At 39.8% G+C, this 27,717-nt stretch overlaps 1 protein-coding gene across 16 annotated transcripts in view; it reads right to left on the bottom strand.

The window, feature by feature from the left end:
* Positions 1–27,717, bottom strand: part of Akap6 (A-kinase anchoring protein 6) — a 435,939-nt gene that overhangs the window by 169,330 nt on the left and 238,892 nt on the right. The window lies entirely within an intron of this gene.

Raw genomic sequence — 27,717 nt, 5'->3', positions numbered from 1 at the left:
GCTTCTGTTTCTACAGCCCCGTCTCCATACTCTTGATGGGCACCTTTTGTTTCTGCACACCCATAACAGAGTCCCAGAATCTACTGTTCTTGCAAGTAGAATTTCTAGGACATCTTAAAGTCATAGTTACTGAGATTTCATAAGGTTTAGAATATTGACTTCCTTGAAGGATGGTAGGATACTAAAATGTGCCACCAAGGTAAGAATCAATCAAATAAGCTAACGCTTATCTGCTAGGGGTGATGTGAGCAGGGCTGAACAGGCTGGAAGATTCCCTATGCAAGATGTATTGAACGATTGACTTACTACACCACTGGCACGTGCTTGTAAAAAAAATGCAGATAATGAAAATAAAACAAAGAGCAGATGTTTTATGTAAATGTTATGAACTGTTACAAAAGAATTTATTCTCATCTGCTTACATTTGCTATGAAGAGAGTCGGGTGGACAAGAGAAGGAGAAAACTCAGAAGGCCATGGATTCCAAAAAGGGGCAAGAGAACCCAGTCCTCTCTCGGGCCTAAAGCAAAGCTCTGGAGTGATTTTAAAATGTCTTTAAAATGATTTAATATAGTGAGTTGAGATACATTCCATTAGCTATAATTAGACCTAGACAGGAAAGGTGGCTCTGGGAAGCTAATGAAATATCATTAAGGTTGAACACAAGATTGTTGATTAGGATAAAGCTAATCCTGATGAGGATAAACAAGATAGGAGCTAGAGATCTTATTTTTCTTCTTATTTATTTTATGACTGGAGAAGAGGTATGCTACCTTCCCTTCAGAGGAAAGAAAAAAATGCACACTCTATTAAAATATTCTATCACAATAATGTTTTTGCCAGTTTTTGAAAGGCATTTGCCTTGAGAAATGCATCTATTAGCGTTAAAAGCCATGAACAAAATTTGAATTGGCTTGTTTTTGCTTTTACAGTGATGTAAAACTGTAAGGTCCCTACTGTCTCTGGTTGCTCCCTCCCTGCCTTACATTGTTCCACACTGAGGCCCTCCTTGCCCTCTACTTCAGCACAAAGGTTTCCCTCTGGTTTTCAAAGCACAAGATCTACCCCATCATGAAAAGATTTTTACTCCTCCTTCAAGCCTCGCTCTATCTATGGAAAGGTTAGGCTTTGCCTAGTATTCTATTTTGCTGCTTTGCTCAATTCTTGCCAATCTCCCTGAGTAGATCTATTCAACCACAGTTTGTATACTCGTTTTAATCTTCCAAAGGTGTGATTTTATTTTACTTGTGATGCTATTCCATTATGTTCGATCTTCTTTGGGACTTTGTGTAGACAAGTTGTGTCTGGCTTTGTTTACAATTCCTTTCCCCAGAAGAGTGGTATATAGTTTGTACCATATGGAAGGTACTCGGCAAACATTTGACAACTTAAGGATCGAAGGAACAAACACTGGGGTGACTTTCACATTCTGATTGAACTCTTACAGATGTGATCACTAGTTCTAGTCTTGAGAGAGATGGCGATAGCTACAGTATCCTCTCCATGAAAATTTGATGTGTACATGAAAACTACAATAGTAAATGTGTCTATTCTTTAAGTACACACAAACACACACACAGAGAGTGAGGTTCTGTTTCTGGTTCATCCATTGTTCCTCTAGTTACCTCCAAATTTTATTTGTAAGTATTGAGTCATTGAGTCATAACTTTAAAAATAATCATTTACCAGAAGAAGTGCATATTGATAGAAACAAACTAATGTACAAAGCCAGCTACATTTTGAAATTTAGGGAGTGTTACTGAAATAGTGGAAACCGAGGTCCCATGAAGACCATGAAGTTCATGAAGTGTCTCATCTTAGAGCAGTGCTCTTTACTCTGTGCTTCCATATGTTAACACTGCTTCTCTGATTTTAGCCCATGTTTTTCTCTAGCATAATAACTACAATTACACATACTTTCATCTATTTGTATGTATATGACAATATTAGGAATACGGAACCAGTTCTGGTCATTGTATATCCAACCAGTGACCAAACAAAATGCTTTTTTTTAGTTCAAAACTTTGTTACTTCAAAACTCACACACTGAAAGAACATTTTCAACATCTGCCATAGACCTAGAGAAACTTTATTACGTCATCATCCAAGCATAACAGCTTACATTCTGATAGGCTAGTCTTCAAGATAAGAATTGTGTCCATGAATATAGAATGATGTAGATATCATTTGTCTGTTTTGATGGGCAAGATGTTTGACTCTGACTGTGTTATATGTGGTAGGTAGATATTTCTGCACATGTACCACTTGCTACCTTTCAAACTCTGCTATTTTTAAGGATACATAGATTTTTGTCTAATAGACACTGGCACTGTCTATTTTAAATAATTTAAAAGCATAAGTGCCAATCATTGCTGGGCAGAATGGGAAGTCCTCACAAACACTAGTCTCTACATAACTCAGAAAGGAAAGCACCACTTGTATGGTTAGCATGTAAATCAATAAGCTTAGTGGTGTATTCCAGCTCTCTAGAGGACTGGCAAACATAAAGCAATGTATAAACTGTATGGTGTATTGCTCTCACTAAAGCTAATGAGCATGCCTTCACAACATGCCCTTCTTTAGAACAGCACCTCCTGCTATTATTTGCTTTCACATATGTACTCCTACAACCTTCACACTTAACACAGACCTTTTAAAATTAGCCACTATACGTACCTTCTTCACTCATGTTTAGAAATATATGCCCATTGAATATTATAATGTTTCAACAAAAATATTTGACATTCTTTCCCACTGCTTATTGTAGCAATACCAAGCACATATGCCTTGTCTATTTTTACTAATGCTTTCCAATATGATGTTGTTCTAATTCATTCATTTAATCTAGCTTCAACTAGCTCCCAGCTCCAAGAAGGCTTCCAAGGCCAGAGATAAATTAATAATACTCTGTCCAGGGTAGTACTTTCTAAAATTACTTTCAATTTAATAATTACAGGAGGACTGGTGATGTCCTTGTGTCACATGAAGCTTCTTTATTTTTAGTGAATGATACAAATTTAAATAGACAATAAAACAACTATATAGAGCCCTCCTTATTTGTTTTGCACATAATTCATATATGCCTTAATTCCCAAAGCAAGCATTTTACTTTGACCATGACTTATACAGCAAACTTCCCATAATTCCTTGCTCTTCACAGTTGCACAGAATTGCAAGCTGCTCTCCCATGCCCCCATCCTCACTAAAATAAATTGATTCCCAGAGTTTCCCGGAAAGGCTATAACTTCATTTTCCAGTCTGAAAACAATTAATAAAGTACTCAGCAGTGAGTCTCGAATAATACAAGGCAGCTTGACCTTGGCAGAATGCACACTTCATTTAACTAGGAATGAGATTCCCTTTTGAGTTTCTCCTTATTAAAGTCAGCAATAATGTGATCATTCAAGCCTTATGCTGAAAACTAAGCCCAGTACCTGGGCCTCACTTCTTTAACTTCTAAATGATTCAAGTTTGGGGTGCTTTTCAGAGAAAACCATGAGCCACAGAACTGTCTTGGTTGTTAAGACTACTTAATGCTCTTGCACAGTAACTGGGTTTGGTTCCCAACACCATTATCAAGTGGCTCACAACCTCCTACAACTCCAGTTCCAGGGCATTCAACACCTTCTAGCCTTTGCAGGTACCTGCACACATTCAGTACACACAAACCCATACACACACACTCAACCAATCAATCAACCAACCAATCGATTAGATTGGTTAGATTAGATGACAGGCAACCATTTCCAGAATGGTCTATAACTAATATTATGTTAAAAGCATGGTCATTTTTTAAAACAAAATTTTATCTCCCAGAATTAATAACCACAAGAGGGAAAATACAGTCTGCCAATTAGATGGAAATCTGTGACGTTATTAGCCTATAGAAAAACATAGAATATGCTCATTTCACTGTTTACCTTCTAAAGGACTGGAAGCAAGAACAAATGCCTAGCTTATAAAAAGCAATAATGAATTTTTTTCATATATGGGAAGATAATATAGAGAAAGTGGGCTTTGAACTCAGACTTGAAGTTTAGTTAAAACCAAGATGGATCAGAAGAAGTTCAAACATTCCACATGGAGTCAAGAGCATAAGACCAGCCAACCTTGAGCGTTTACTATGCAACAGATAATCTATGGGCATCTGCCTGCCCAGTGCTAGTTAGTGGTACAGCCCAGGGAACTGGGCACTCAACATGTCCACTTTGTTGATAAGGAAATCAAAGCTGAAACAGCACGAGTGATTTGTCCAAGTTGATTCAGCCGAGTCTATGGTAAATCCGAGATTTAATGGCTGTTTAAGCCCAGAAGTAAGTTATTTGTAGCCATTAAATTTTACTGGCCAAAAAAATTCTTTTAGAGTTTGTAGGACAGAATAGGAACTTGCCCAATTATTGACAGAGGCTGAGTAGGACATATGGATATACAGGTTGGAGTACAGACTACATTGGAAATACAAAAATTTTCAAAATTGAAATAACGAGCCATGGAAGGTTTATGAGCAAGCATCCAATGCTAGAGGAAGACTTAGATTTTAGGAGACAGCAGAAGTCAAGAGTGGCTTTATTTTAGCTTAAGTTTAGGAAAATACTTCTTAAGCTTTTGGCAGCTATGTACTTGGGAAGTTTTGTTGCAGTAACGGTTGACATCCTGGTTGTGCTACATGCCTGGTAAGGATGTTTACGAGTGAGCCGTAGGTCATCTCCATCTGTTGTCTTCATCTTGGATCCAGGATCAGCCTCTGTTAGGACAGGCCATTCTCATGGCAGAAAGAAAAGTTTTGGAAGATGAACGATGCCTCTCAAGGCCTGTGCTCACTGGTCATTATCCAAAGAAAATCTGCAAACCATGTTGACAGTCCAAGGGGCATCCTCCTCCCTGGGAGGGAGGGGGAGAGAGTCTTGGGGACATCATGTAACCCACCAGAGAAAGCGTGTGCTCTTTGCAGATACTGTATTACACATTAAAGCGACAGAGTGAAATGCAAACATTTCATAGGGGAGGTGGTTCTCTTGTTCTCCCTACATAGAGAACCCTGTCCTAATGAGAACCGCCACTGTTCTATTTCTACATTTTCCATGCACTATCCACGTGTGAATACAGTGTTATTGTCTTGTACTTAAAATTTGACGAAGTCTGAAATGTGAATCAAAGACAACCTGCACAAATCGACGCAGAAAGGACAAGTGCTTTATATACAGTTTCTCACAATTTAGATGAAGTCAGATAGGAAGATGTAAACTCAGAAAGAAGCCAGTGAATATGGGTTCGCACTTTCCTCTTTTCTGTCCAAGGAGACATTGTTTGGGATAACTTGATGCTCTGCCTCTTTGAGGCTGTTGATCTTGTAATAATTCTCGACTCTTGTGAAATCCATGAGATACAAATGAGTGGAACTCATGTAACCACATCTTCTTACTAACATGTCACCTCAAAACCAAAAAAGGTCAAATCAAATGAGTAGTGTGGTGTGTTACTGGAACATCACTTCCAAGACTTTTCTAGAACACCCCTTCCAAGCTGTTCTCTAGAACATCATTTCCAAGCCTTTCTCTAAATTTTGTTCTCTATGAGGTAAAAGTCTGAATACTCTTTACACTGTCTGTCTGGTTTTGTTTTGTTTTTTTGTTTTTTTGCTTCAATCTCCTTGTCCCTTCTAGTTATTTGTGACTCCCAAGACCTTTCCAATATGTTCTTCTCTGTTCAGAGCCCATTCCCATTGGCCTCCTTCCCTGCTCCTGATCAAGTTCCCTGCTTGGATTCTTAGGTGTGCTGTAGATGTGTATCTGAGGATTTACCATTTCATCCGAGCAAAGGTTAGTGGCTACAAGAATGTTGCCATAAAAGATCAATTGTTGCCTGGTATACTATTTGAAGACTAAGTCTTCTCCATTTAAAGAGGAACCCTAAGCTTTCTCAGAATAGATCTTGGATGTCCAGGGAAGTATCGGGGCAAGTAAGAAAAGGTGGGTTCATAGAGAAACAGTAATAAAGGTACTCCCTGCTCTCCGTGATGACTGTCAATGTAGTGAACACACATGTAGATGTGTATGACCACATTCACCCACTGCCTGCTCTCACTCCCCTCCCACTTCACTGATCCCCTTAGCTTTCCTCATTATTTTAAAAACAAATGTTTATTACCCAAGATTAGGGGGAGTGCACTTAATGCTACAGCTCTACCTGAGGGAAAGAAATTTGTCTATCATTTTCTAAACTGCTTTCTTCTAACTACTGAAGAACATTATTAAACTGCTATCAAGATGTAAAAGAACCTCCTTGGTACCATAATGATCTGCCCCCATGTAATCGTGCTCCTAGGAGAACACTGGCAGCTCACAGCGCTTTGTATTAACTTTCTAAGCTAAACGGACAAGCAAAATGTTGCTGTGAACTTCTGAGTCAGTTTTAAACATCTCGCTTATGTGGCAACTTCAATAGCTTGACCTAAGGTTTTACAGCCTGGATGCTATGGTGGAATGATTGTGTGGAGTACAGCCACAGCGATGGATTAGAGAATTGGATGTAGATACCCATCATCTTATGTTGTCACTGTTGCTCTTGATCAATAAAACTATTTACCTTGGTCTTGTATGACTACACAACAGTAATGTATAGTGTTTACTAACTCTATTTTGCTATTTTTTCTAAAAAAATCTATTTAAAAGCTTACAAATCTAATCTTTAAAAATATATTGTCAATTATAAAATTCAATCACAAAATCATTAAGCTATCCAAGAAGGCATTCTGAAAAAGGAGAAAATTGGTAAATATAAAACCTGTCATTAGAATATCATTAGCTTATTTGAATAACTAAAAAAAAAAGTGGTGGTACTCTTATTCTTATAGCAAATATAAGATGCTCAAGGAAAAATTTTCTAAAAATAAAAATAAATAGTAGATTGAGTATTTCTAGCACAATGTAGGACTTTAGTAAAAGTAACATGCGAATAAACCTCTCAAAATAGGAAAATATTATCTTTGAAAAATTATATGTGATTATATCATTTTTAAAATGATTTGTTTTTATTTAACTTGTATATTATTATTCTCGCATGTGAATGAGCGCACCATATTGTGCAGTGCTCACAGGGGACAGAAGAGAGGACTGAATTCCCTGGGACTGGAGTTAGAGACAGTTGTGGTCTACCATGTCAGTGCTGGGAACTAAACCCAGGTCTTCTATGAGAACAGAAGTGCTCTTAACTGCTGAGCCATCTCTCTAGCCCAGAATGCATATTTCTTGATATTACATATAAATTGATGCAATTTGAATCTTTCTATGCAATCTTTGAATTTTTAAAACTTTGCATAAACCATTATGAGTAGAAATGGGACGGGAAAGACATGTTACACATTAGCATGTCAGCCGTTTTAGCCATCCAGTGGCGAGATCTCTCTACTTCGCTTATTTCATTACTGGAGATTGAACCCAGGGTCTCCCACATGCTAGGCAGGCACTCTACCATGGAGCCTCAGCCCACTTATTAAAATTATTTCAGACTTCATATTGTCTTCTTTGGATATCTATTATTTTAAATACCACAAAGTAAATCACTTTAAATCTGAAAAGAGTTAACCAACTCCTTTATATCAGAAGAAGGGTTCATTGTTAAGCAGATGTAACCATGCTATGTGGAAAGGGCTCATCTTCTACTTCAGACTTCAATACTAAAGACTCAGCTATCAGGTAATAATTTCACATCTATGCGAGTCGTTGTTGTTCCTATGTCCCAGTCAGTGACAGCTTTGATAGGAGTCTTTTCTCCCTGGTATGAAAGTACCTGGTCTTCCCCCCCTATGCTAGTGTACAAATTATTACAAAAATGTCTCAGACAACAAAATCCATGGTGATGCCCAGATCTACTGAACTAACAGTTTTTTCATCCAACTCTATGAGTAGTGCATTATATTGCCTTTTTCACAATAGCAACATGAGGTGATTTCTCTTGTATTGGAAAGAAGATCATTTTCTAAATAGGAACAATCCAGTGAGCTGCGCACACTCTAGTCTGGGTCTTTATTTCTACTTTTAATTTTAAAATGGCTCCGAGTAAACTTAATAGGTTTATGAAACAAGATCTTTTCAAAGCTTACATTTAAAATGAAGTAAGATCTTCATTTAAAATTTTTGCACATTAAATTGGGACAAATTTATATAATGGTGACAGGAAGAGGTAGTTACATATACCTTACATAAACCTTTGATACAGTACATACAGCTTACATGCATACTTTACAGCTTATATATAGGAATTGAGATATTCAGAATATTATAAAATAGTATATTTCTAGGTGTCACACAAAAGTAGTCATATGAACCTAGCTATTAGGAAACGTTTTATCCCTCTAATGTCAAGTGATTATTCAGTGGATTATGGCAAAGAATCTCCACTCTTTTTTAAAGACATAATTTCAAATAACATGTAAGTGCTGCTTTGTGTTTAGAAATCTGGGTCCTCCTGCCTCCTTGCTCCGTAGATGCTTACATGCAACTCTTCGCACTGGGACATGTTGCTTTTGTATGCTCAGCTCCTTAGAGAAACAAAGCTACAATCATCTCTCACATTCAAAACGAGGCCTACCGATAGCTGGCCATAGAGGGATGCAGGAAAAGAGTTTGTGCGCTCCTTTGGCGGGCGTCTAGGGGATGCTATCTCTTCTCATGCAGTTGGAAGAGAAGGAAGAAAGAAGAAAGGTGCTTCTTGGTGGAGACATGACAGATGCACCCACAGCTTGCCATTTACAAGGGGTCTTCTATCTTAACGTAAAAGAGCCTCCTTCTCTTTAAAGGCTTCCTCCCTGTGTGTCCATGGTCTAAGTGAAAATGACTTCCTGGAACCTAGCCCTAATATAACAGAAGACTTCAAGAGCAGTTTGTGTCTACTAACGGCTCTGTGGAGACCCTTGAAATTTTAATAAAGACCCGTCAACCTATCAGAAGAACATGTAATTTTATGTTCATTACTTCCTGGTGCCTGACTGTACAGTTTGCATGGTTACACCTCAATTAAACATTGAATTAAAGTTAATATCATTTAAATAAAGAATTCAATAAAAAGTTGAAGTTCTATTCTTAATAGCATCTGTCCCCTTTAATGACCGCTACGGTTATTACCATCAGGTAGCTGACAGACATGACCCTTTCCTCACAGAGGAACCTGGCCACACACAGTTAGTTAGTGAGCAGCGATGAGCACTGGGTGAGAAGCTACTGTGGAACTGGGCACCTTTCCTTCCCATTCTGTTCCTCCATTATTTTACAAATGCTGAATTTTTCTACTATAGTTTTATATATATATATATATATATATATATATATATATATATATATATATTTCTAAAAAAGAAGGTAGCTAGAATCTGCACTTACCACCTCTCTCTGTTCTGCCAACTTCATCATGTAACTGGCAAAATCTCCAGATAAAAATGGTCTAAGTTAGCTAAAGCGACTATTTTAAGCAGTGACTTCTGTCTACTAAATACTTTAATTTCTGTCATTTGTGAATCCTCTAAAGGAGGAGGAGGAGACAAACGAAGTCTGCACAGGGATGTACATGTGGCCTTAACTTTTTAATTAGGCTTTCCAGAGAGTTTTACACAGAGAAAGTAGAACCAAAGACTGTGATCCTGACACACACATGCTTTTAGAACCTCGATTCCTCGTTCCCTCCCTGGAGAATGCCAAAGAAGAAAGCCGACGGTCACTAATTCAGTTTCCTGGTGATCAGCTCTGAAAACACTGAAAAATTCTAGTTCCATGATGTAAGTTATCTCAGGAGCACTGTTTAAAGAAAAAGAATGATTTCTTCATGAGGGTTAGCATCTTTTTTAAGAGTACTCTGTTGAATATACTGCAAGGGGTCAACTGGCTGAGAAGTGCTGCTGACAGGCAGAAATTTTGTGTATTAATGAGTGGAGTCAGGTTACTAAAAATAAGTCAAATTTTGTGGAGACTCAGGTCCAGTGAATACAAAGAGGAGGGCAGAAACATCTCATTGAGGGCTATGACTCTCAACTCCAAATGATGCTGTTTCCATTGTTATGTAAATAAAGCCACTCTGTACCTAAGCACGGGGTGGCAGGGAAAGGCAAGTTAGAGGTCTGCCCTGCTTTAGATTGAGCTTAGTCCCTGCAGGTCTCCATGTACTTTAGACTGAAGTCAAGGCCACATGCAGCCATCAAGGCAGTACCCTGAACAACCCTAGAAAGTGTCTTCCCTTGACTGAAATGGTACCTAATCGGTGTCTTTCCAAGACATGCCAGGCAGGAAAAACACTGTTGAACGTTTCACCAGATGTGACCCGGTCTGACCACCATTGAACCAAAAAGGAGAAGTTGTCAACTGAACATTTTTGACATACTTGAAGAATGCAGCAAGAAGGTGGATTTTTTTTGGTTTTGGTTTTTTGGTTGTTTTTTTTTTTTTTTATTTGTATAAAATATATTGTTCTTCCAGGCTGCAGTGAAATAGTTTCTATTTAATTGCACAGAAATCCTAAGAAGGTTACGGCAGTGAAACATTAAAATTCTAAGGGCAAGTAATAACATTAAAACTTTATAGCCCCAGATAGAATAATTTAGACAAAAACAACATGAACATATGTTTTGTGTAATAATAACAAACATTTATAGCTGTCAAGAGAGAAAAACACAGGTTTATGCACACCTTAATGGTGTGCATGGGTGAGCATGAGTATATTTAAAACATAATATATTACAAAACTGACAGCAGGCATGGCTCTTCTGGGTGCTATGTTAAATCAATGAATAAATTACCAAAAGTGAGCCGTGGCTGTTTGGATGTGTAATTGAGCTTAACGTATGTAGTGTTATTTCAGAAGAAACTGTTCAAGGAGTCCCAAGTCCAATCCACTCCGCATCCATCCCAGGCAGTTTACAAATAGCAATAAATGAAACCATCGCACAGTGGGAAGGAAGTTTAGTTATACACATTACTTAAATTGAGGAAAAGTTCATTTTAATATGCTTTGCAGGAATTGAAAACAAACATAATAATTTGCTTATGTTCACCAAACTGGAAATTGAAATGATAATATTTGAATTTATTTTAATTATTCACCGTGTGACTCACAAAATCACTAGAAATTATCTGTCTTACTTTAAGCAAATACACATACAAGCCCTTCATAAATATATAGGTTTATTATTCTACTTTTTTAATTACGCCGTTTGAATGCCATACTTTTTCAAAAAAATTATTAGGACTACAGAATATGAAATAAATTTCAAGCTTGTTTGTGGCAACAAGTTATTAGCAATTGGTAATAACTGTGCTGTGGCTGAAGCCATTAATGTGAATTTTAGTGTAAAAATAACTTCTTATAACTTGCTTTATAATTATAAGGTTGTTTGTCTTACTTAGCACTCTACCATAGTTTTATGGAACTGGGAAACGGGTACGATTTTTTATTGTCTTAGGCCTATTTTTTTTCCTGGCCTTAATTGTCTCGTATTTTTCTATATTATAAAAAGCCATGATTGTTTTATGTGGGAAATCTGAATCAAATTTCATCAGAATTAAGCCCCACATCTCTTAAATTACCGTTCTCTCCAGCTAGCCCAAAGGCCCATTCAACAAGTGTAATTTCTTTCCTAAGAGGCTGTAACTTTAGGCAATTGAAAGTGTTATGGTGGGCTTGGGCAGCAAGCATGCTGACTCCTTACCTTCCATTTCTTTTCTGTTAATAGGGTCATTATATCATGGCAGACACAGGATGCAGGAATGTCATGTGCTCCATAAAAGCAGACTATTTCCCTGAACAGCATATTTTTATCTGTCTTATTAGCTGTATGCTTTGTCATCATTTGTGACCAACTACTACTGGTATCTTCAATGCTATGTGTAATTGTGCAGGGTCCTGGACTCATAAACCCAGCAAGCTTGCTTTTCTTCCTGTACTTGCAGAATGCCTTCTTATTGGCCTTGCAAGTAACAAAGTTAAGTTGTATTTATCAAGACCTTTTCATTTGGAATAACAATACAGTTAAATAAAAAGCCATTCATCGGCATTTTATTTAAGCACTTTCACTTACTTGGTCACTGTCAATCCACGTTTGCACTCTACTCTCTTCTCCCCAAATTGTGCACAAACTAAACAACTTATTGACTTTGCCCAACACAGATCCCCGGGGCCTTGTATGCTTTTATGAACACATGATGATTAACATGGTCAGAGCAGTCAGATGCAGACAGGCTATGAAGCCCACTTACTGCTCTGTGTTTCTTAGGAGATCAAGGTATGGTACTCCGCTTTATACAGAGAGTATAAGGCTCGAGCCATAAATACTGACATAGATAAACCTACTTAGAATAAAAGCTTTCTTCTTCCGTTCTCCTGTGAGTCTTCTATGTCTGCAGCACAGGTCAAGCTTTTTTGTCTCTGGAGATTGACCCCACAGAAGCATCCTGGTTGTTAAGCAAAAAGTGTCAAATACAGGAAGAAAGAATTTACTGAGGCATGTACAGACAAGACCATAAGAGCCCGAAGCCCTTCCCTGACAGCACTTATTGTAAGTGAACCATTCTCCTTTCTTGATTTGAACCAAGCCCTGTGGAATTAGGAGCAAGGAGATGGAGACGTGAACGGTGGCGAGGGATCAGCGGCTGAGCCCCTGTTAAATCGAATAGCCAAGTGTCATACGTCAGATGTTACACGATGAATAACACACCCAGCAAGAATAAATGACCCACTGAAAGTTACCGTAGGTCTCTAAATTCATGTTAATGAAATCATAATATCAACAATCCTGAACAAGGTACCAGAACCACATTCACAATAAACTTTCATATAATACTTCAAAAGCTTGGGTTTGTTATCTCTTACATCTCTAGAACTGGTCACCTTAAGGTTTATTCTGGAACTTGAAGACTGACATTGTTGTGAGTGGAACCTGTAAGATCTACATGACTGGAATTTTTGCCCTGAAGAAGGAATGTCAAAAACCACATGATGGGATGTAAAAACCATGACCCACTCTGGGGCTGATATCCTCACGTACAACTGTCAGTACTGTTAATACCAACGGTAGGCACCACTGAAACTCGTGAAGACTTTGGCTCTGAGTTTTGGTCATTTCATGCATCTGTCCAGGACCTACTTCTTGTTTTCTTCTTCATACTCTTTCCTGCTACATTCTGTTTCCGATCTGTCTTTACCTCAGGCTGTTCCTTTGGTTTTTCATCTCTAACTTTTCCCTAATCCTATGATTTCCCTTTATTTTCCTAGGATCTCATGTCCACTCAAAGGTCCAACATACAGCCCAGAAATGTCAACCACTCCACCTAGCTCTGCAGGAGAATGAGGAATCAGACTCCCAGATTGGCAGTAACTATAGGAGTTTATTAACAGAATATCTCTGGACTACTGACAATCACATATGAAATAGTCAACTCTTACATGATCACCTCAGGGAGGGAAAGAGGGGAGGGAACACCATCACTTGTCATGTGCAGATAGCATAGCTAACAAAGAGATTCTCTGACATTCCTGGGTCACCACATTCCATCTGATTTGAGATGTGGAGATATATAAACTTGCTCTTAGCACCCCACTGGCTAGCTCTGTACATTTCCTATTTGTCCTATCATTTTCGTCTCAAAGTTGGCTCTTCCTCAGTGAAAATAACTGACATTTAATTTAATCTTTGAGGAAAAATGCATTAAATTTGAGGGCTTTTTAACCTACAAAACAAGCCAATAATAGTTATATTGCCATATACTTTATTGTTGTTTTGTGAAATATTAGCTTACAAAATCACCTTTTCCTTCTCATCCCAGCTATTTAAAGAGACAAATGGCCATTCGGTTTATAATTTTTCATTGGTAAAACAAAACACCATATATACCTTAAAGGAAAGAATTATTCTGACTCCTGGTTTCAGAGGTCCAAGTACTATTGGCCCCTTCATCTAGGGCCTAAAGACTGTCACAGTGGTGGGGCACATGTCACCTATGGGGTCTGCTCAGCTCAGAGCAGCCAGAACAAAGAGGGAGAAGAATCAGTAGGAGACAACCATACCAATTTCCCCGAATGTGTCCCCAGTTAGCTAAGTAAACCCCACGTTCTACTCAGCACCATCTTCCAATAATGCTATAATACATGGGTTCGCCAAGAAATTAATCCACTGGCTAGATCTGAGGGCTTCAAGATCTAGTCCTCTACCCAGAGCACACCAGCTAGAAATCAAGTCTCCAACTGCAATGTGCCACTGAGAGACGTGCCTGACATATTAAAGTTATAAAGTGAGAAGCAGCCAATCAAACAGTAGAAAAAAATAGCTGCACAATGCTCGAGTCTCTCTTTCACCAACTTTTTGGCATTTTTATTAAACTTAATGTAACTCTCGCATTCTGTTAAGGAATGATAATCTTACAGAGGCTCAGAAAACAAATAATAAACACTAAACTTTATACTTTATTGATATTATATAGTTTTACTATTACCTTTTGGCATTCAGTACTAAATATTTAGATAAAAAAATTAACATTAAAAAGTATGGTGATAGTACTAGCTATCCACACTGACTATTAAATCATAATTAATTAGTCCAGAATCTCAGCTAACAATTAGTCAGCTAATTCATAAAATAACTCCATTTAAAAATGGTTTTAGAAAAACAGATTTCCAAGTATATGTGTTGTAGGTTGCTTTTCTTTACTTGTACCATTTTAAATGTGACATTTCGTCTTAGAGACTATTTAGCACTGAAATCTCCAGATTTTCACATAACCGGACTATGTTCCACCATGTTAATTAAGTATAATCAGTCCTTTCATTCTCTATGACCTCAGAGAGCTTACAAATTTCATATAAGTACTTAAATAGCTAAAGATGAATGGAAAGGGCATGAATACAACTTACTATTTTGATTCCTGTTATGAAATCCTTGTTTATTCAAACAAGCACTTTTAAAATATACTCCCTGAGAGATATATTACGCTGAGCATTGCTTTGCAGTATGTAGAATGGAGAACGAGAAATGGTCTTCCTGTTCAGGGACTATGCAACTCGTAGAGCATCTCTAATATAACATCCAGAGAGCAGATGTGATGTGTAGAACTGAGGTATAAATGCAACAGGGACACTGAAAATAAACTGGGTCACATTGCCATAGATGTGAGCTGAACAAGAACCCAGCACCGGCGCGCGCCAGTGAGGAGAGAGTTAGGGAGGAAACATGCACAAAGATGCAGGGAGCAGAATGAGCTCAAAGGGCAACTGGGCAGTCTGGAAAACGAGAGGTATCTGTAGAGAGTTATGGTGAAGGAAGACGGGAGACCTAAAGAACCTCTGTTGTGAAGCCATGCGGTACAGAAGAGGATTCTGAGGGAGTGGTGTTACAAACAGGACAGGGAGGACCAGCAGGGAGGATGCACTCAGAGCTGCATCCTGCTGAAGCAGTGAGCTTTGTAGGTGGTTGTGTTTCATACACTGGACCTAGGAGTAAAGTTTAGCTTAAAAAAATAGCAACTAAATTTGCACATTGAAACTATCCATCAGGATCAAATGTTTTATTTAGAGATTAGTTCACAGGGTCAGGTCTACTTGATGAAGACTCCAATTCCAACTAATGGTAGGCTCAAGAAGGACATTATGAAATTGCCAAGGGCATGCTACCTCCAGGCCTGGTCGGTTCAGCCATGTGGTGATATTAAGAACCACCCGTCCCTTCTGCCACCCTTGGCATGGAGTGAGTGCAACTTCTCAATCCAACTCAGGTGACAGTAACAGCTACAGGAGGCAGCTGCAGGCAGCAGCTTCACACCCTGGGGAAAGCACCTAGAGTTTGCAGGGAGCCCTTTCTTCTTATTTGTCTTCTACTAGAAAGGAAATCTTTCCAGAGCATCGTAGAGACTGCTCTCCAGAGTTCACTGACCAGATGAGTGTATGGCAGCTGGTTGCACTCAAACCAATTACGGTTGGTCATGGCAAAGGAATGGTTTTGTCAGTTTGATAGACCAACCATGATTCAACCATGATTCCTCCTGGTGGAGGAAGGTGATCCACCTCCCTAGAATGACACCACACAAGAGAAGATGGCTATGAAGGCTGAACAAGTGGTTCTGTCAGGAAGATGGGATGTCACGCAGGCTGCAGGGCCTGCTGTATTAAGTTTAATAAGGGTTATTTGCTGTTGCTGTTGCTGATTAAATCATTAGTGCAACAAGCTCAACCCATTTCCCTTTTATGAGGACAAGTGTGCCTACACTTCCTAATAACCAATTTTACTATTTATGGGAAGAAAGAACTATTGATTGCCTTGGAAAAGTACATAAACCAAGAGCTTCTATTTCAAGGCATTCATTGACAGGAGGCTGTAAGAGAACATCTGCTTAAAATGCAGGATTTCCAAAGAGATTCCATCTTCAAACTCCTTCTCCTCATTTCCATTTTGTGTATGAGCCAATGGAGGATTGTCATTAAGCTTTTTGTGCACAACTAAAACTAAAATAATCTGCATACAACAATTGAATATGCCATTTCTCAAAGGTCTGATTTAGGAATACGACTGCAAACCACTCTGCACTCGGACAAAATGCAAAAGTAACTCTGAAGGCGGACAAACACTGAGGACATCAGAGCTACCCTTACTCGGAATATCTTCATTCACATTGTTGTTCTCTTTGTCCTGTACTGAACAGTTAATGATTCTTAGCGTTCCAATAAAAAAGAAAGGCAATTTCCAATGACTGAATTACAGTAATAGTCACGAAGCCCACTTATTAGGGAATAAAAATGATTTCATTTCATTCTAAAATACATAAAATATAACAATACTATACAACGAAGACTTTGAAAACTACATTTGTTTTCTGTTCATATTATTCTTGTCAACTTCAGTTTAAAGAAAAAAAGGACAGTGATATAAGAGCATGATTGAGATGAGCAATGAGAGCCAGAAAGCTCCCTTTTAAAAGCATATATAGTTCTTAGAATATTGTGTCAAGGAAAGTAATAAGGAGTGTTTTTTTTTAAAAAGAGTGTCACTGAAAAATCACTTGCAAAGTGTACAGTAGACCAAAGTATAGAATATCCTAAGTCTCGGATAATGGGGAAATTGAAATGTGCCAAGCAGGCTGGCACCTCCCTACAACAGTCATGATCAGCGATGTCATAGAATGTATCAATAAAAAAAATCAGCAGTATAACACACTATGATCAGTTATTCTCATGATGCAAAGGAAGAAGAAAGGGAGGAAGGGGCAGTGGGTCAGGGAGGGGGAAAGGGAAGGAGGGGGAAAAGGAAGGAGGGAGGGAGAGAGGGAGAGAGGGAGGGAGGGAGGGAGGGAGGGAGGGAGGGAGGGAGCATGCATAGGGACTGAGACTGAAAACAAAGTGAGAAGAGTTGAAACAAAGAAGTGTTTCAAAATTCCTTATAATTCAAAAATGCACAGCCCTTTAATTTGGATGGCTCAAATAAACACTATAGGTTTGAATATATTGAAGAAACAACACTCCTTTCTGGCCTCAGAATTGGGTCAGAAGTTCTTGCTAGGAATGAATGGTTTTACAGACTTTATCCACATGTACCTATCCATTGAAGCTTAGTATCCCTCGCCTGGAATCCTAATGGTAGAATGAAGTCCGGGCATCTACAAGACATAGCAAATGGAGGGCAGCAAGGAAGTGAGTCCAACAAAGCTGGGAAAACACACGAGTGCTTATGTGTGTGCATGTGCTGCTCTGTGGAGTGTGTTCCAGAGAAACGCTATACAGAGGAACCCTGCAGTCATTATACAGGGCAGAGCTCTCCAGCTGTGTGCAGTCTATAAAGGTCTAGAAGCACACACACTTTATTGTGTTAGCTAAACCTCACATTTGTCATTTACTAGAAGGATATATTTATGAACACAGACTGTAGTGAACCAAATATAATATGTCAGAGATTAGACTTTGTTAGACATTCAAATACTGGCATGATCTAGTTCTGCCCTTTGAATTTATGTCAATTTAGAGACCTCTACCTTTTCAGGGTCAATCTTACCTAACTTTGTTACAGAGCTTTAAAGCAAAGACCACAAATTTCATCAACTAGTGAGCTGGCCAGTTACTAATTCCTTTTAGATGCTTTTAGGTTTTTATTTTAAGGAAGTTACACAGAATATACCATTTGAGCAAGCATTTTAAAACAACTTAAAAATGAAGTAGATATGAAATCTGAGTGACCAACTCCAATAATTAACCAAAGGGCCTTGCCTTAAGTAAGCTCAGTGGTAGTAATAAAATTGTGGGCATTTTCTCTTTTATAGTATAAATTACCACTTACTGGGAAAATAGGTAAAATGACCACTTAAAGGTTCACTTAAGATTGTTTTGTTTAGAATGAAAACCAACAGGAAACGGAAATACGGGAGAAGCAGAGAAAATCAAAGAGTGGGCCATTGTTTACAAAGTTAGGATAAATATTGCATTGTGACAGATTCGAAGATAAAGTGGAGTTCCATCGTCAGCATTAAGGAGAAAATGCATATTAAGCCGATAAATGTAAATAAACTATACTGTACGCTGGAGCATTATGTAAACTGAGGCAAATAGACTTTAAGATGAACTTGCTCTTCCAAGGAGTTTTCACTGTTGGTGGCCTCACTCTCAAAGCCGACTATAAAAGAGATAAGTAGAACGTCAAGATGAAGGTGATGTCACAAGGCTGTGTATGATTAACCATTAAACTGCAGCATAAACAATCAATGCAGTTCACCTTAGCCAGGATAGACGTGGCACGAACTCTCAGAAGGGGACTCAGGTCCTACTCTGCTCTCCCAGACCTGCCTCTCCCTCTGCCCGCTCTCTATGGCAATCATTTCTCCAGAGACTCCAATCACTGTATTTGACGTCATCCTAAATCCATTGTCTTTGTCTTTACTTTATCATCAACATTCATCTATTCTATCTCTTTGATTGGAGAGGACACATATTCCTTCTTGAACTTCGCAGATCCCCACCCCTAAGTAACTTCCTCTCCTGCACCGAATCACTGTATGGCAGTCTTCTTTAAACATGGTGCATATATTTCAAGACCTCACAGGGGCTTTTTGAAACTGCACATTTATTACCAAATTCTATATATCCTGTTTTCTCCTATACACGTATAATAATAAAGCTTAATTTTAAAACTAAAGGCAGTAAAGATTATCAATAGCCATCAATACAGTAAGGCATTTATAAGGATATATCATTTATAATTGTATAACATAAAAGTTTCTGAATGTAGTCTCAAATTTTTATTGTGCTGTGCTCATTTGTCCTTCTTGAGATGGTAAGAGGTGACAGCAAGAACACTTTAAGGTTGTTCTTTTGCATATCTAAATACAAGTTCCCTGGAAAGGTAATAGTCTGATAACCAATAAGATTGGGTCTTGCCATGTAGCCCCAGTTGGCATTGAACTTGTGATTCTCCTACCTTGGTCTCCCAACTCCCAGGACTACAAGTGTGTGCTCCTAAGCCTTCTGTAATGACTTTACAGCCTTTCTCTTCCACCTGGCCTTAGCCATCTGTTTTTCTATGGACATACTGAATCATCAGAAGCATTCATGTGAGTACAACAACTCTTCCGCCTATTACTTAAACTCTCTACAATGCATCTCAGCTTTAACCTCCATAAGGCCCCTCTCCCTTCACATGAACACAGGGGCTTTCCAGTTTCAAAAGAGCGAAACTCTTCTCCTTGTCCTTTCCTGGACGTCCTTCACATTTTCCCTTTCTTGTGTTTTGTTTGTTTTTTACCTAGGATGTCTGTTCTCCAATATCTCCTGACTTCTAACTTAGCTGAATATTAGATACTACTATAAAACCCATATTCTGTAAGTGGGGTAAATGTCTTCTCATAGATAATCAGATTGAAATTAGGCTCACTCCCTTTAGAATTATATTCATGGAGCTTAAAAGACTGCAGTCAATACTCATTGATTTTACAGATGAATAAGAGCATTATAGAGAGAGGGTCTATGAGAGCCATGAATGAGGCAGAGAAAAGGGAGGGAAACACATTTTAAGTAAAGAAAAACAAGAAGGTATAGGGAATGGAATATTGGTATGCATCTTAATTATGCGAGGGAAAGGGGTAAAGGCTGCACATGAACCTAGAGTATAGTAAGGCTGCTATGAATACTAACACACATGTAATAAAGCACATGGTGGTCAAACAATGATATCTATGATGTCAAATATAAAGATGGTTGTTTGACTTTGGTGTCCAGAGTGAAGGAGTAAATGTGAGAGAGGTTACCCTCAAGAGAAGTAAGAAACCAGAGATGCCGCATGCCTCATGTGGGCAGTCTATGGAAGGCCGGCCATGTCCACAGGAGAGCATGGGCAGCCTACGGTAGGACTCATCCACAGCCAAGCTCAGACAATGACTTTCAGGGACTGTGGCATATCCCTGAATTAATGGCTCCTGCTTTCACCCTTCTTCTTCTCTTGTTACATTTATCTGAGTCTTTCCTTTGGGCTTGTTTTTTTTCCTCTTCTGCTCTTTCTCACTTACTGAGGTCCACAAATTACGTAGTCCAGGAGACAATGCTCAACCAAGTATAAATATGAGAATCTGTTGCCTAAGTTCAGTGAAGAAAGGCCTAAAAGTTGTGTGGAACTGGGCCTTGATCTTGGGACTAGAGTGCTTCCAATCCAGTTAACGTCTCCCTATAAATGTGTGTGTGTGTGTGTGTGTGTGTGTGTGTGTGTGTGTGTGTGCCTGCGTGCAGACATGTGTGCCTGTCTGTCTGTCTGTCTGTGTGATATGTTAGTAAACCTCTACATACACATCTACATATAGCATTTTTTGAGAAGTGTTACCTTTCATTTAAGGATAGTGGGAAATAAGACTGAAAGAGTTCTGGCACATCACAACTCAGTGGCCATCTCTCAAAAGTATCTGAGAGAGATGAGCAGAAGGTGGCCATCTCAATACCCCTTAATGTCCCTGGATAGAAGTGCTATCCACTATGGGAGTGAGAGCAGCTAAACAGGAGTGTGAAGTGTTAAGGGTGGGTACTTGTAAAGCGCTGTTTTATATGCAATCCTATGTGACTTGATAAACACAAGAGCCAACACAATGCAGGGTGATCTCAGCAGGTAAGGCTCTTGCTGGCCAAGCACTCCCCTGACAGAAACAACACATCCCAAGAAAGAAGAGTAAGTGACACACTGAGGCCATTGTCTCACACTTTCAAAGAATCTACTCATTCATTTGAAAGCATCTTTAGAAGCGATTTTGTATCTTGACTTTTTGTGTATGTATTTATATATGACAGAGTTTCAACAGTTGGTGTGCATTAAAAAAATCTCTCTATTGTGTTTATTGTATATTGTCTTTATAATGAATAGAAAGGGGAGGTTTGGGTATGGTAGTAGAAGACTGCTTTCTATGGACTCTAAGTTTGTAGCCAACAGCATGAATCTTTATAACTTCTGGGTACCAGTAAACAGATAGGGAAAAGTCAAATGCCTATTTACTTCAGTAAAATACACCAAAGAATTTCACCCAAATTCTTGCTGAGGCAAACATTTCTATTCTCTAGTCATGGTCACCGGTGACAGAACTACAGTGGGAAGACAGACCTTAAGCTGTAGTCTTATCAGCTATACCACATTCCACTGCACTGCACTGAACTACACAACACTGCACTATGCTGCACTGCACTACACTGCACTGCACTGCACTACTCTACACTACACTACACTACTCTACACTGCACTGCACTATACTATACTCACATATACTCATCTCTATTCATGTATAGAGATGGCCACTATTTGGCCTTTGACCTACCATTAGCTGTGTTTATTTTCATAATCCTTTTCCCCAGTCAACTCATCAGAGCCACAGGTTGATAATGTGCAAAATAGGAAATTAGAGAAACCTTTTGTAAAACTGGATTGAATCAATATTTAGTAACCACGCTGGTCTTCAACGAAGTAACTCACTTTTGTTGTTGACTTTCAAAAAACCATAAAGCGTTTTCGAAACAGAGTTGCCTCTTCTGGGAACACAAGAGGGGCTGGTGACAAATCCACAAGAGAAGGAAGCTCTCCCTAGGTCCTAAAGCAGGATCATGACTGCGCTGGAGCAGGGAAGGGCTGTTGGGAGGGCTGTGAGAGCCGGCTGGATGCTGTGTAGAGGCTGCAGATGTGCGAGTGCACTTCTTCCTCGTTTGCTTTCATCAAGAGCACCATTCCATTTCAGTCTGCCAACATCCTAATTAAGATGATCTGAATCTTAGGTGATCTATTATTCTAGATCTAAGATAGCCCGAAGCCCGTTCGGCAAGCCATTACACTCTGTGCTTACATGAATGATAAGACCGCTGAGCAGGAAAGCGTGTCCTCTCTCATGTACAGCTCAGCACTGGGCAGAGTTTCCTGTCAGCACTCAATAAATAAACAGCTAGGCCATTGCCTGGTGTCTCTCTGTCCTTGTTGGATACAATTTAATCCTACTATCTCACTTCTAGTTCCTTTTGACATTATGTGCCTATGCTTTGCTTTGTTTTAGGTAAAAAAGGAGGGGTCTCAAGTAGAATTTAATATGAGTGTATAGCAGTACAGGAACTGATAATATATAAATGTGATTCCTGCTTATGACCTCAATGCTCTTTATGAAGAACTTATAGTAAAGAACACACTGATGACCTATGTCCCTTAGCTAGAACAGAGCTTAGTGCAGAGATAATCTTAGTCTCAGTGGTGCTTTGAAAAATTCAGAATCGACCCATATTCCAGAACCCAGAACCACAGCATCGTGTTGCACTATTGCCCCAAAGGCGTCATCTCATGCAGAGAGCATCTTCTTAACATGTCCCCTAGTTCATATCATTCTTTAATTAAGCAGAATTACACAACTCACTTGCCTAAGCACTCGGTTAGCACTTGGACTTCGGGTAAGCAAACATGCCAGAGTGCCTGTTAATACTCAACTTTCCACTGACTACCTAAGTCAAAAGCTACACAACTCCCAATCCCAGTCAGACCTAAAACTCTTATCTGTAGGCCTTCGCAAGCATATGTAAAGGCCCCTGTGAGCTTGCTCTCCAGCTAGCGTTGAGCTGATGGTCTTGGCAAGCTTCAGAGTCTGATTCCCATTTCAGAGGATGAGGACTTCATCTCTGAACCGCAGAGAAAGAGGATGAAATAAGAGTCCCCAAGTCCAGAGCATCCTGATGCCTGCATCCTTTAAGGAAATGAAGAGACGGCATGGGACTGTCAAAATCTGCAGGTGCTCTGTGTTCTAGAGACCTAGATCTGTCTCCTTTAAAAGGACAGAGAGGCGGTTGTTGCATATTTTCAGTGATACAAAGCTGGGTAAGTCTCATGGGGGAGATCCTGGCCCCTGATTCTACATCCTGATGGATGCCAAGCTTCAGAAGAGAAAAGTAAAGAGAGGGCAGACGAGGATATTTTAAAGGAGACAATGTGGATTAATTTTCTCTTCCTTAGGATATTCTGGCTTTTACCTTGAAAGGTCAAAACCATGTTAAAACGTTGGGTAGTCACTATATTTTGAAATCGTCCAACTGCGCATCGCTAAAACAATTAAAATACTAAGCCTCTAGTTTAAGTTGATAAACTTTTATCAGTCTTTCTGAAAATACACAATCACAAGCATATTTCAAATTCTTGTATGCATACGCTAAAGTTGTAGTTCTAAAACTGATGGGTTACATTCTCTATTTCCAGGTATAAAAGATCTTGCAGTCCTGGGAAAACACTTTTAAAAAAAATGAAATCCAACAAATAACGCATGCTGCCAAGTCCTGGGGGAGACATTTCCCACAGTCTTTGAATTGCGTCCTCTTCTCTGCCTTTACAAGATTTCTAAGACCAAGCCCTTTCCCGCAGTCTCTCAAACAAGGTAAAAAAGAAAAATACCCCCTAGATATATTCCTTAGATTTCCTATTATGCTTCTCAGGCTCCCAGTCGCTTCTGAAGTAAACCTAAGATGAATTCTGGAGTTATTTTTATCATGTTTTAATTTTCATTCCTCTCTTAGGTCTCAGATGAAACAGATAATCGTAACTGCCATGTTTGGGGCTGCATTTCATGGCACAACTTGTGAGCGACCCGAGCAAGGTCACGACATAGGAAGAAGACTACTGGCAGGGACAGGAAGCCGCCGAGGCTATCTCTCAGTCCAGGGGAGCTCTCGTGTGGCCTATTTCAGCTCAAGCTACTTGATGCTACATGGCAGACATTTCTTAAGCAATATGTATGTGTGTCCTTCAGACTTGGAGTCTTATTGCTCCAATCGCTAATTAGTCAGGATCAATTTTTCATACCCGGAGCCACAGTGCAGATCCTGGTAAGCAAGCATAATCTATGCAGTGGTCGTGGGCTCCAGACCCACCAACCATCTCACACTTCTGAGTCTTGAACATGCTAATCTCTCTGCCCATCGTTTTCACACTGGCAAATTTCTTCCCGTCTTTATTTTAAAGAGTCCGCTCCTTCCGTATCTTTCCTTGATGCTTCTCCCTCATCTACTTAGAGCATCTTGTTCCAGTTCCTATTGGAATTTTATCAAATCCGTTGTGATCGTTTGTCTCTTTGTGTCATTAGACGGCAAAGGCTTCTGCATTCCATTTGCCTGGTTAGGAATTACTCTGCGCAAGGCTCTGTCCTGCATACTGCATTTATGTCCTTGCTGGCTTGAAGCTCATTTAGTGGACAGTCGGCCACAGTCTTCAGTGATCCTAACGCCTCTGCCTCTGCAGTGCTAGGACTGTGGGTATTCCACAGAACACCCGCTCATCGTAAGCATTCTTTAAACCAAGATGACAGATATTTGAGGAAGAAATTATCTTTACCCCTTCAAAATTTTTTTAAAAATGTTATTATGTTCTGTGAGGGTTGGGGAGATGACTTAGGCATGTTACAGTTCACATGTGGAGGGCAGAAAACAATTGAGGGGCAGTTAGCTTTTTGAATCCCACCACGTGTGTCTCTCAGAGATTAAACCCAGGCCAACAGGCTGGATGCCTCCACACTCTGAGCTTCTCCGTGGCCCCATTACCTCCATTTTACAAATGAGAAATAGGAGACACAGAGAAGTTGGGTAATGGTCCCAAAGACACCCGGTAGTGAGTGACAGCCATTTAATTCAAGCAGTCTACGTCTGTCTCCTTGAAATTTAGTTTGTCCCAAGTCTAAGAAGAAACGATTCATAAACATTAAACAAATAGGAAAAGAGAAATCTGATCTTTCCCCCATTGTATCCTTAACCTGACGTTTATTTTACCTCTGTCCTTGAGTATGGCTGTGTTTGTCAGGGAAGATCACCTGGCTCTGCAGCTCCTGGGTTCTCCGTGTGCAGACAACACACACAATCTCTTCCTGTCAGTGTTTTCATTTGTGACATTGGTGACGTGAAGGTACCACAGAGCAGAAATGCCTTACCAAGAACAAGTCTGTTCTCCGTAAGCTGACGAAACTCAGGACACTGTCTCGTCTGCAATGACCCAAACGCAAGTGTTTGTGGTTTTCCTTCTGTTTACCAGGACAGGGACAGGGATCATCATGGGCCAGGGTATTCATGTCCCCTTCTCATCCTTAACTTCAGGGCCCCTTTCCAGTGCACTGTGTCCCTCATTTGGCCTTTTAAATAATTTTTAACTCTTACACTTTATACTTACTCTTTTTTACCCTTCTTATAGTAGTTCTTGGTCAAAGTAGAGACTTAGAAAAGTCAAAGTTATTTTAAAATGCATAGCTAAATAGAGGTATCAGCTACTTTTTACAAAGCCCTCTCTAAAACACTGCTCTCTAATGGCCATGGAACATTTTGCCAGAATAAAATGTAGCTCAGTTTAATCATACAATCCTTGTTGAAGCACTTTAGCTGGTACTGTCTGCTATTTAAGTAACAATGTCTCAGACATCTTCCCATTCATTGATTATATGTGTGTGTTGGGGAGGGGGGGGCAGTACACCTCTTACAGGAGTTCCTGTAGGAACGTGAGGACCGACCTGTGCTCGGAGGAGGCTTTCTGAGAACGCAGGTGTTGTCTCTATTTCTCTGGCTCAGGAAACAAGCTGACTGAAACCCAGTCCTGTTGACCAGCTTTGCCTAACCACAGCACAGCTCTCCCATCAGTCTGAGGTGCACGTCTCTGGAGATCCCTGTGGTATATCATGTCCACCCTCACTCACGTAAGTCATCCACCCCTGCCTCATGACTTATAGACAGCCGAGAATGTATCTACACAGAAATCCAGGGTTATTTCCCACTTAGTCACACACACACACACACACACACACACACACACACACACACACAGCAAGTCAACAGCTTCCTCCTCGATGCTTACCCTTCTCAGACCACTACACTGTGGTATGTCACTCGCTCATGGCAACCCTCCCTCAACTTTTCTGAGTCTCTTCTGCCCTGCGACCTGTTTCCCTTCATCGTTTTAATAGTACAGTCTCTTTTGCATCCTAACCCTCCCTCCTGACAAGCTCCACCTCTCTAACAGTTCTACATGCACACAGCCCAGGCAGCAGGGAGCAGACGGTGGAGAGGGAGAACAGGGGATCTAAGCCTGGAAGTGCAGACTTGAGCCTTAGCTCTGAGATTTAGTGGCTGTGTGCCCTTAGGCAAACTGGTTAACCTCTCTGGGGTCTCTTGACTGTGTTTAGTGTTTGCTGTGACGGCAGAATAGAGGGCATCCAGTGAATGGGAATTGGACATGACAGAGCTTTTGGTTTGGTTTTGTGGTGTTGGCAATCTTGCTTATGTCCTCATGTATGCTAGGCAAGTACTCTACCATGAGTCTACCTCTCAGCTCCTTTTTCTGTTAAATAAATAAAACACAACCCAGATTTTAGTTGTGTGCTTTCTTGTCATTTCGGCTCCACTTCCACAGTGAAGCCGCTGCCAATCAACTGCTTCCTCTGCAAGCAGATATCTGCTGACTACAGTCAGGTCCCTGGTGCTAGCTGCAGCTTTGAACCTCCCATCAGGTCACTTCCTAAAATATGTGCTCATGTGCCACGCACCTCTCTCTCTTTCTTCAGGTGTTTCCTGAAATGTGACCTCTTCGACAGAGGTTCCAGTTGGGCTGATCTTGCCGTTCAATTCTGGTCCCAACAGATAAAAGGGAATCCCCTGGGCTTTTCACAGGCTGCATGGTCTCAATGTTGTGAGGCTGGCTTGGGTTCCTGCTCTGCCTGTATTAAAAGTCTGAGTCTCAGAGGGCACAGTGGGTGCTAGCTCACTCTGAGCACAATGCTCGTGCACACGCGTGCTGAAGAAATGCGGTTGGAGAGTGTTACTCGCTCTGTCCGTGCCAGGAATAGAAACTATGAACTTTTCAATCTGTCTCCCCCATGCTACAATATGTTCAGATCCTGAGTCTACCAGGCAACTAATTTCTGGAGTCCCTTTCACAAATTGAGAAACTGTTAAGAAAATGTCAGATTAATAAAAATTGTTTTTGACATTGTAAATCCAAAGAATACCTTTACGACCGTAGTGTTCCGACTTAAAAGGCGCCTCATTTAATGTTCAGCGGCATATGTTCCACAGGCTATTTTGTAAATCCAAAATGGATAATCAAAACATGCCAATAGTCGTTTTTAAAAAATACTTTGCTGTATTCGGTGCATGCGCCATTATGGAGAAGTTACACTCTGAGCAAAAAGATTTGTAGCAAAGCACATGACCTTCTTCCCACTACAATGACCATCCCCTAATTAGG

Source organism: Mus caroli, unplaced genomic scaffold (assembly GCF_978045245.1).
Source record: "Mus caroli unplaced genomic scaffold, Mus_caroli_1 scaffold_14, whole genome shotgun sequence".
Taxonomy (NCBI): Eukaryota; Metazoa; Chordata; class Mammalia; order Rodentia; family Muridae; genus Mus; species Mus caroli.
Note: the sequence above shows the minus strand (reverse complement) of the source record. Positions and strands in the feature narration are given on the sequence as shown.